This window comes from Salvelinus sp. IW2-2015, unplaced genomic scaffold, assembly GCF_002910315.2.
Source record: "Salvelinus sp. IW2-2015 unplaced genomic scaffold, ASM291031v2 Un_scaffold8355, whole genome shotgun sequence".
In the NCBI taxonomy this organism is placed as follows: Eukaryota; Metazoa; Chordata; class Actinopteri; order Salmoniformes; family Salmonidae; genus Salvelinus; species Salvelinus sp. IW2-2015.
The window spans coordinates 24628-34104 of NW_019949615.1; the positions used below are offsets into that span (position 1 = coordinate 24628).

Below are 9477 nucleotides of genomic sequence, written 5' to 3' on the forward strand. Positions count from 1 at the left end.
AAACCCACTGGCTCCAGGTCATCTACAAGTCCCTGCTAGGTAAAGCCCTGCCTTATCTCAGCTCACTGGTCACCATAGCAGCACCCACCCGTAGCACGCCCTCCAGCAGGTATATCTCACTGGTCACCCCCAAAGCCAATTCTTCCTTTGGCCGCCTCTCCTTCCAGTTCTCTGCTGCCAATGACTGGAACGAACTGCAAAAATCTCTGAAGCTGGAGACTTACCTCCCTCACTAGCTTTAAACACCGGCTGTCAGACCAGCTCACAGATCACTGCACCTGTACATAACTCATCTGTAAATCGCCCATCCAATCTACCTCATCCCCATACTGTATTTATTTATTTATCTTGCTCCTTTGCACCCCAGTATCTCTACTTGCACATTTATCTTCTGCACTTCCTACCATTCCAATGTTGAATTTTCTATATTGTAATTACTTCGCCACCATGGCCTATTTATTGCCTTACCTCTTTATCCTACCTCATTTGCACATGCTGTATATAGATTTTTCTACTGTATTATTGATTGTATGTTTGTTTATTCCATGTGTAACTCTGTGTTGTTGTATGTGTCGAACTGCTTTGCTTTATCTTGGCCAGGTCGCAGTTGCAAATGAGAACTTGTTCTCAACTAGCCTACCTGGTTAAATAAAGGTGAAATAAATGAATCAAATATTAGTATTTGTAATGAGTGTTTTCTATAGATTGGAGCTGAAGAACGGATCAGAATCCCTGAACAGGGTAACAGTCTGGTAAGTACATTCACAATGAAGACTTTGTTACTGAACTCTAAAGCTGTCACACAGATTGTGATTGGGGTTTTGTATCAATTAATCATCATTTTGAGTACAGCATCTCTCTGTATTTGATGTACTGGATACTCTTCTTTTTGTACAGATCAGACAACTTCCCATTCTAGCTGTGATTCTGAGCTGTGTTGTGTTAGTCTTGTGGCACATTTTGGGGTAAGCTGTTGTAACTTTTCAAGGGATATGTTCTGTGTTGGACTGTGATGTTATGCCTTTCATACAGTAGACTCCTGGTATGTCTGCACCCTAACACAAGGCCATTGTGTTCCAGAACTGTTGCTTGTATAAAGAACTGTTGTGTAAACAATATGATTGTATGATCACCTCCCACTATATAAGAAACATCTAACCATTTATTCTTTGAGTTCTTCCCTGAACATCTAACCATTTATTCTTTGAGTTCTTCCCTGTGAAATCAGAGATAGATCTCCCCTGCAGCTGCTTGACTAAATATGTTTCTATTATATCATTACATAGTCTCTGCCTTAATCTTTGGAATTTACACTGGTTGCTGTACATGTTTTCCTTTCCTGAATGTATCTATCTAGACTAATAAACCCCTTTCTCTGTTCATTTACTTTCTATAGGTTCATGTTGGAACGCAGAGGTAATTTAAACAGGGCTATTTTGTATTATTTTATTTTTTTGATGAAAGGGTGCACTATAAAGTAAATGGTTAAACCTACAATACTCTTATAGTGTCAATAGTGTGCGTACTGGGAGCGGAGTCAGGTGCAGGAGAGTTTTGAACTGGCGCACACTTTACTTAGGCAGGAGAAACCAACAGACGGACGCCGCTGCGTCGAAACCTCCATCCAATATGCCAAAGCGCGCAAACAGTCACAATAATAAAGTACAAACAAAATAACATACCTTGTGTTGATATCACAAGTTTACTGGAGAACTGAGACGAAGTAGAGACTCTGGACAGGGTGGATAAGGTTTAATTAAAAGCAATTTATTCAGAGGTAAAGATATCTGAAATAGCGTGCACGGACCCTTTCATCAAGCTCAAATGGAACTATCCGAAAGAAGCCCAGATAACAGAGTGCATTGACATTTATACAGCACAGAAAGTAGGTTGAGTCTGGAAGTTCTGGTCCTCTGGTTGGTCCTGATGAGTTGGGCGAGGTCCCCTTCAGGCTAGTATCACTGTCTCATTGGTTCTGAGTAGAGTTCTTTGTCTTCAGAAATGTTCAGCTAAAACAGGAGATTAGGTGTGTGCGTAGATGTTCCTATTTTGACATTTCTGTGTGTCTCTGTAAAATGTTCAGACTGAAGAGGAGATTTTGTGTGTGCGTAGATGTTCCTGTCTTATCAGTGTTTATGAAAGGTTTGCGTCATCCCTCTGTCCTTGGGTATGTGTGTGTCTCAGTATCTCGTGAAATGCAGTACCAAGCACCCTTTTCTTATTAGTCTTTATGAAAGGCCTGTGTCAGCCATCTGTCTCTGGGTGTGTGTGGGTCTCAGTATCTGCTTATGAGTTTGTGAGAAACCCTGTTTGGAAAGAAGTTAGTTATAACAACGTAATAGCAAATATGCTTGTGTTATAATAAATGATATTTATTACACTTGTGAAATAAAACACGGAATAAACGCACACCAGAAATAGCGCGTCAAAAATGACACGTAACACGAAACAACCACCCACAAAGACATGCGGGGGAACAGAGGAATAAATACATGTAGTGTGATTGGGGAATGACAACCAGGTGTGCAGGGAACAAGACAAAATGAATAGATAAATAAAAAATGGAGCGGCGATGGCTAGAAAGCCTGTGACGTTGACCGCCGAACGCCGCCCGAACAAGGAGAGGAGCCGACTTCGGCGGAAGTCGTGACATATAGCTAGCTGGCTGTAGTATGAACAAAATATCCGTTGTGCCAATTAATACCAACATTCATACTTTTATCAATTACCTTTTTGATTTATCTTTCTTGTCTAAGTAGCACTCGAGATGAAATACTACACAGTTGCGACTGGCAATACTTTGGATTCTCATATTCAGTTTATAAGACAACTCAACAACACCACAAGATGTTTTACGGAAGTCGAGTTGCTGGTGGAGAGTGATGTCATCATGGCTTTCTGTCCCATCGTCTCCCGCGCCGGGACTGATATTGAAGCAGCACTGCAACAGATTCAAAGTACAGTAACTGATCCCAAATATGACTTCCCAAGCAATGTTATTTCCTTCTCTGCCAGATATTCTCTTTCCACACCAGATTTACTCAAAATGTACCAACAGCCTCAAACACTGTCCCCAGCACAAGGTGCATCTGTGTAATGATCATGCTGTTTAGTCAGCTTCTTGGTATGGCACAAATGTCAGGTGGATGGATTAGCTTGGCGAAAGATAAATCCCCAATGACAGGGATATAAGCAAATGTGTGCACGAAATCAGAGCTTTTTGTGAGTATGGAACAATTCTGCTAACTTTAATTTCATGGGACCAATACTTTACGTGTTACATTTATATTTTGTTCACTATATCTAGTGAATAAGGGAAGTTGCATAGAACTATGACTGCTAGGTTTAAAGGACTATATTATCCTTAATGACAGGACAATAACATGAATCATGATCTGTAGTTGAAAATAATTCTACTTTTCAGCCTAAATACACTCAACCACGAGAGCCAGTAGTGCAGACAGACGTTGTGCTATCTGACGTAAGACAATGGAGTAAAAATGAGCTTCCACCACATTGTTTTCACCTGTCAAGGCTTTTCCAGTGAAGGGGACTAGAGGACAGATTTTTAAGCAATTGAGGCAACCAAACAAATTTAAATCTTGCTTGTTCGAACTACTATTATGTACTTTACCTTATACTAAATGGGCAATCTGTAATTGGTACGTTCATTTCTGAACTTAAMAATTAATGGCTGTATATATAATTCAAAAGACTAACTTATTGCACTATGAGTTTAGTTKKACTGCCGTACCCRATCAGAACCCCAAATATAAGCTTGTTTTACMCCATTGTTTTTAAATGTGTAATTMTGAACTAACACTGTATACTATAGCCTCAAAACATGGCTAAAACTATCATGTTGATGTCATGGATGGATGGTCAGTCGTGCCATGCCTTCATAGCGGTCACCTTTCTCCAGCCCCATCCCTCAGCTGTTAACCAAATATATGTCGAGTTTCTGCTTTGTTGTTTGAACTATAGTGACTTTCTAATAAAATAGCCTCCTCCCCTTATCAGTTGTCACTAGATACCACAAACATAAAGTTATAAACCCCGCCTATTTCTGCAATTTATCTTTTTAAATTGTGGTTTTAAATATAATATTTACCCTAATATTAACCACACAGCTAACCTTATGTCAAACCTTAAATTAAGACCAAAAGACACATTTTATTTTTCAATAATGTTTTGGATATAGTCCATTTTGACTTTGTGGCTGTGGTAACTAGTGGAAACCCCTTATTTATCATATGCTGTTTAGTTTCACTTTCTCTTAGTTTAGCGATTGGGATAGAAGACTTCAAACCACAACAGAAAATAATCCCACAGCTGCAGGGTAAATCTACTTTCCTAATTTCCTTTCATTGACAATTCATATTCAATATGAATACCATAACTATAATTTACAGTTGGATGGGTGTCATGAAAGGTTTTGTGATCATTTAATATTCTATGTTTACAACAGAAATAAAACAGTGCAGATGGTTAAGTGGAAACTGGTAGTGCAGAATTTAATGGAATGTTTTTTTAGATTAGTAATTCTATGAATGTAGAATAGAACAGAGGCAGTAAGTTCATTTACAATAACACATTACTTTCACTTTCTAATTCCAAGAAGTCATGTTGTCCAGTGGAAGGCCTGAGGTGGTAAAGTACTCTAGAGCTGGATATTGTGAAAGACTAGAGCAAAAAAGTACATGTTTAGAATGTGAAATCGCCTCATGCTGCTGTACGCAGTTTGCACGGTAGAGAAAGATAGTTTATCTTCATGGTTTGTACCCTGGTTGTAGTTTTCCTATCCTAAATGTATCTATCTACACTAATAAGCCCCTTTGTCTGTTCATTCACTTTCTATACATCCATGTTGGAACACAGAGGTCATTTAAAACACATTTCACATTTTGATTAAGAGGTGCACTATAAATGCTGGCTGAACTATGAAGCAAATATCCATTGTGCCAATTAATAAAATAATTTATACTTTAGTCAATGATTATTTTGACCTTCGTCTTTCATGTCTGTTTAAAATCAGTGGCACACAAGATGAAATARTACACAGTTGAGACTGGCAATACTTTGGATTCTCATATTCAGTTTATGAGACAATTCAACAACACCACAAGATGTTTTACGGAAGTCAAGTTGCCAGTGGAGAGTGATGTCATCATGGCTTTCTGTCCCATCGTCTCCCGCGCCGGGACTGATATTGAAGCAGCACTACAACAGATTCCAAGTACAGTAACTCATCGAAAATATGACTTCCCAAGCAACGTTATTTCCTTTGATACCAGATATTCTCTTTCCACACCAGATTTACTCAAATGTACCAACGGAATAAATTACGTTACTAAATTGTTTATTTGAGAGGCTTATTGGTTTATTTTGACGTATTCCCTCATTCTCTTGACAGCTGGTAAAGATGTCATTCTGGTAGTGCTGCATCACACCTTCAACCCAGACTACACTGTACCTGACAGCAGCAGACTAGTGACCAGAAGTGATGTAATACTCACAGTGGACTGTCTGTTCCATGAGAGCCAGGGAGGACTACTGGAGTGTCCTCACAATGATGCAGCAGTCAGCAGGATTCTGAGGAAGCTGAACATACAGCCAAAGGTAGCTAACCCTAATTCAAGGTTCAGGGAGGACCACTCTCCCCATTCTCCCTGCAACAGCCTCTGCTGTATGGTTACAACCATGTTCAATAACTGTCAATCAATAACTTTAAATAGCACAAAATGCTAAACCATATAGTTAACCAAAGTATTTTATTACACAGGGTCTGATAGTCTAAGAGAAAATAAATGGTTGTGGTATAGCCATCACTAGCACATTAGAGGCTGCTGCCTATTATACATAGACTAGAAATCACTGGCCACTTTTATTAAGAACACTAGTCACTTTAATAGCTGTTTTCCCTGAACCTATCCAAGATGGTGTAGCACTCAGACGTCTTTGTCTTGTCCCATGTATATATCTTTTTATATATTTTCCTTGCATTCTTTTTAATATTTCTTTCCTAAACCTCAACTTCAAAATACTCTCCTGCAACCCGCCTCACCCAATGTGGTGTGGATCTGTTTTTTTGCTAGCTACCAGCTATCAGTCAGCTAACCTTTAGCTCGGAAAGCTCTCGCCAGTTCGTAACACGCGTGTCAAACCAGAGCATACCTATTTTTTATTTATTTTTCTCTCCATATCCCTGGATTCCTACCTCAAACTTTCAACCTTTTCATCTGGATCTTCGCAGCTAGCTAACCGCAACCCGGGTTGACTACTCCTGGCTAACGTTTCCGTCCCGGAGCAAGCACCAATTAGCCTGGAGCTAGCCAATGCTAGGCTCATCTCCCGGCTAGGGATCATGAAGCCCACTCCTCGGCTACAATATCCGGACCCCTTCTACTGCCGGTACGGGGCACGGAACCCCGCTGATCCTTCACGACTGGAATACCGACATAATCTGCCCGAGGAATCCAACAGGCCCCTCAGGCGCGACGTCCCCTGAAGGCCCATTCTGCTAACCGTGGCCTGCTAGCTATCTAGAGCATATTAGACTGTTAGCTGATCCATCGGCCAGTTTCTTGGACCACTATACGCATTTTTCCAATTGGACTTGGACCCCTCTGCTACTTGGAACCCTACTAATTCCACGACTGGTCTATCGACGTCACCACACGAGGAGGCAAAAACAGAATTTCCCCCACCCGACGTCCCTCTAAGGCCTTATGCTAGCTTGCTAGCCCCGGCCTGCTAACTGTTAACTTGTTAGCCCTGGCCTGCTAACTATCTGAATCGCCTTGTCCCCAGCCAGCCCAACCACTCACTGGACCCATACAATCACTTGGCTACGCATGCCTCTCCCTAATATCAATATGCCTTGTCCATTACTGTCCTGGTTAGTGATTATTGTCTTACTTCACTGTAGAGCCTCTAGCCCTGCTCAATATGCCTTAACCAACCATGTTGTTCCACCTCCCACATATGCGATGACATCACCTGGTTTAAATGTCTCTAGAGACTATATCTCTCTCATCATTACTCAATGCCTAGGTTTACCTCCAATGTACTCTCTTCCTACCATACCTTTGTCTGTACATTATGCCTTGAATCTATGCTATCGTGCCCAGAAACCTGCTCCTTTTACGCTCTGTTCAGAACGTGCTAGACGGCCAGTTCTTGTAGCCTTTAGCCGTACCCTTATCCTACTTCTCCTCTGTTCCTCTGGTGATGTAGAGGTTAATCCAGGACCTACAGTGCCTAGCTCCACTCCTACTCCCCAGGTGCTCTCATTTGTTGACTTCTGTAACCGTAAAAGCCTTGGTAACATGCATGTTAACATTAGAAGCCTACTCCCTAAGTTTGCTTTATTCACTGCTTTAGCACATTCTGCCAACCCGGATGTCTTAGCCGTGTCTGAATCCTGGCTTAGGAAAACCACCAAAAACCCTGACATTTCCATCCCTAACTATAACATTTTCCGCCAAGATAGAACTGCCAAAGAGGGCGGTGTTGCAATCTACTGCAGAGATAGCCTGCAGAGTTCTGTCTTTGTATCCATGTCTGTACCAAAACAATTCGAGCTTCTACTTCTAAAAATTCACCTTTCCAGAAACAAGTCTCTCACCATTGCCGCTTGCTATAGACCACCCTCTGCCCCCAGCTGTGCCCTGGACACCATATGTGAATTGATTGCCCCCCATCTATCTTCTGAGCTCGTGCTGATAGGTGACCTAAACTGGGACATGCTTAACACCCCGGCCATCCTACATTCTAAGCTTGATACCCTCAACCTCACACAAATTATCAATGAACCAACCGGGTGCAACCCCAAATCTGTAAACACGGGCACCCTCATAGATATCATCCTAACTAACTCGCCCTCCAAATACACCTCTGCTGTTTTCAACCAAGATCTCAGCGATCACTGCCTCATTGCCTGCATCCGTAATGGGTCTGCGGTCAAACGACCACCCCTCATCACTGTCAAACGCTCCCTAAAACACTTTAGCGAACAGGCCTTTCTAATTGAACTGGCCGGGGTATCCTGGAATGACCTCATCCCGTCAGTAGAGGATGCCTGGTCATTCTTTAAAAGTGCCTTCCTCACCATCTTAAATAAGCATGCTCCATTCAAAATATTTAGAACCAGGAATAGATATAGCCCTTGGTTCACTCCCGACCTATTTGCCCTTGACCAGCACAAAAACATCCTGTGGCGTTCTGCATTAGCATCGAATAGCCCCCGTCATATGCAACTTTTCAGGGAAGTTAGAAACCAATATACACAGGCAGTTAGGAAAGCTAAGGCTAGCTTTTTCAAATAGAAATTTGCATCCTGTAGTACAAACTCAAAAAAGTTCTGGGACACTGTAAAGTCCATGGAGAATAAGAGCACCTCCTCCCAGCTGCCCACTGCACTGAGGCTAGGAAACACTGTCACTACCGATAAATCCACAATAATTCAGAACTTCAATAAGCATTTTTCTACGGCTGACCATGCCTTCCACCTGGCTACCCCTACCCCGGTCAACAGCCCTGCGCTCCCCACAGCAACTCACAGCAACTCGCCCAAACCTCCCCCACTTCTCCTTCACCCAAATCCAGATTGCTGATGTTCTGAAAGAGCTGCAAAATTTGGACCCCTACAAATCAGCCGGGCTAGACAATCTGGACCCTCTCTTTCTAAAATTATCTGCCGAAATTGTTGCAACCCCTATTACTAGCCTGTTCAGCCTCTCTTTCGTATCGTCTGAGATTCCCATAGATTAGAAAGCTGCCGCGGTCATCCCCCTCTTCTAAGGGGGAGACACTCTAGACCCAAACTGCTACAGATCTATATCTATTCTACCCTGCCTTTCTAAGGTCTTTGAAAGCCAAGTTTACAAACAGATTACCGACCATTTCGAATCTCACCGTACCTTCTCCGCTATGCAATCTGGTTTCAGAGCTGGTCATGGGTACACCTCAGGCACGCTCAAGGTCCTAAACGATATCATAACCGCCATRGATAAGAGACATTACTGTGCAGCCGTATTCATCGACCTGGCTAAGGATTTCGACTCTGTCAATCACAACATTCTTATTGGCAGACTCAACAGCCTTGGTTTCTCAAATGATTGCCTCACTTGGTTCACCAACTACTTATCCGATAGAGTTCAGTATGTCAAATCGGAGGGCCTGTTGTCCGGACCTCTGGCAGTCTCTATGGGGGTGCCACAGGGTTCAATTCTCGGGCCGACTCTCTTCTCTGTATACATCAATGATGTCGCTCTCGCTGCTGGTGATTCTTTGATCCACCTCTACGCAGACGACACCATTCTGTATACCTCTGGCCCTTCTTTGGACACTGCTAACTAACCTCCAGATGAGCTTTAATGCCATACAACTCTCCTTCCGTGGCCTCCAACTACTCTTAAATGCAAGTAATACTAAATGCATGCTCTTCAACCGATCGCTGCCCGCACCTGCCCGCCC

At 42.3% G+C, this 9477-nt stretch overlaps 2 long non-coding RNA genes across 2 annotated transcripts; both read left to right on the top strand.

Moving 5' to 3' along the window:
• The first annotated feature begins 29 nt into the window (after positions 1 to 29).
• Positions 30 to 1857, top strand: LOC139027211 (uncharacterized). The gene is made up of 2 exons (XR_011479273.1): positions 30 to 752; positions 898 to 1857. It is a non-coding gene; the product is annotated as an uncharacterized lncRNA (long non-coding RNA).
• A 2354-nt stretch (positions 1858 to 4211) lies between these two features.
• Positions 4212 to 5504, top strand: LOC112079529 (uncharacterized). The gene is made up of 3 exons (XR_002895968.2): positions 4212 to 4339; positions 5036 to 5236; positions 5414 to 5504. It is a non-coding gene; the product is annotated as an uncharacterized lncRNA (long non-coding RNA).
• The last annotated feature ends 3973 nt before the right edge of the window (positions 5505 to 9477 follow it).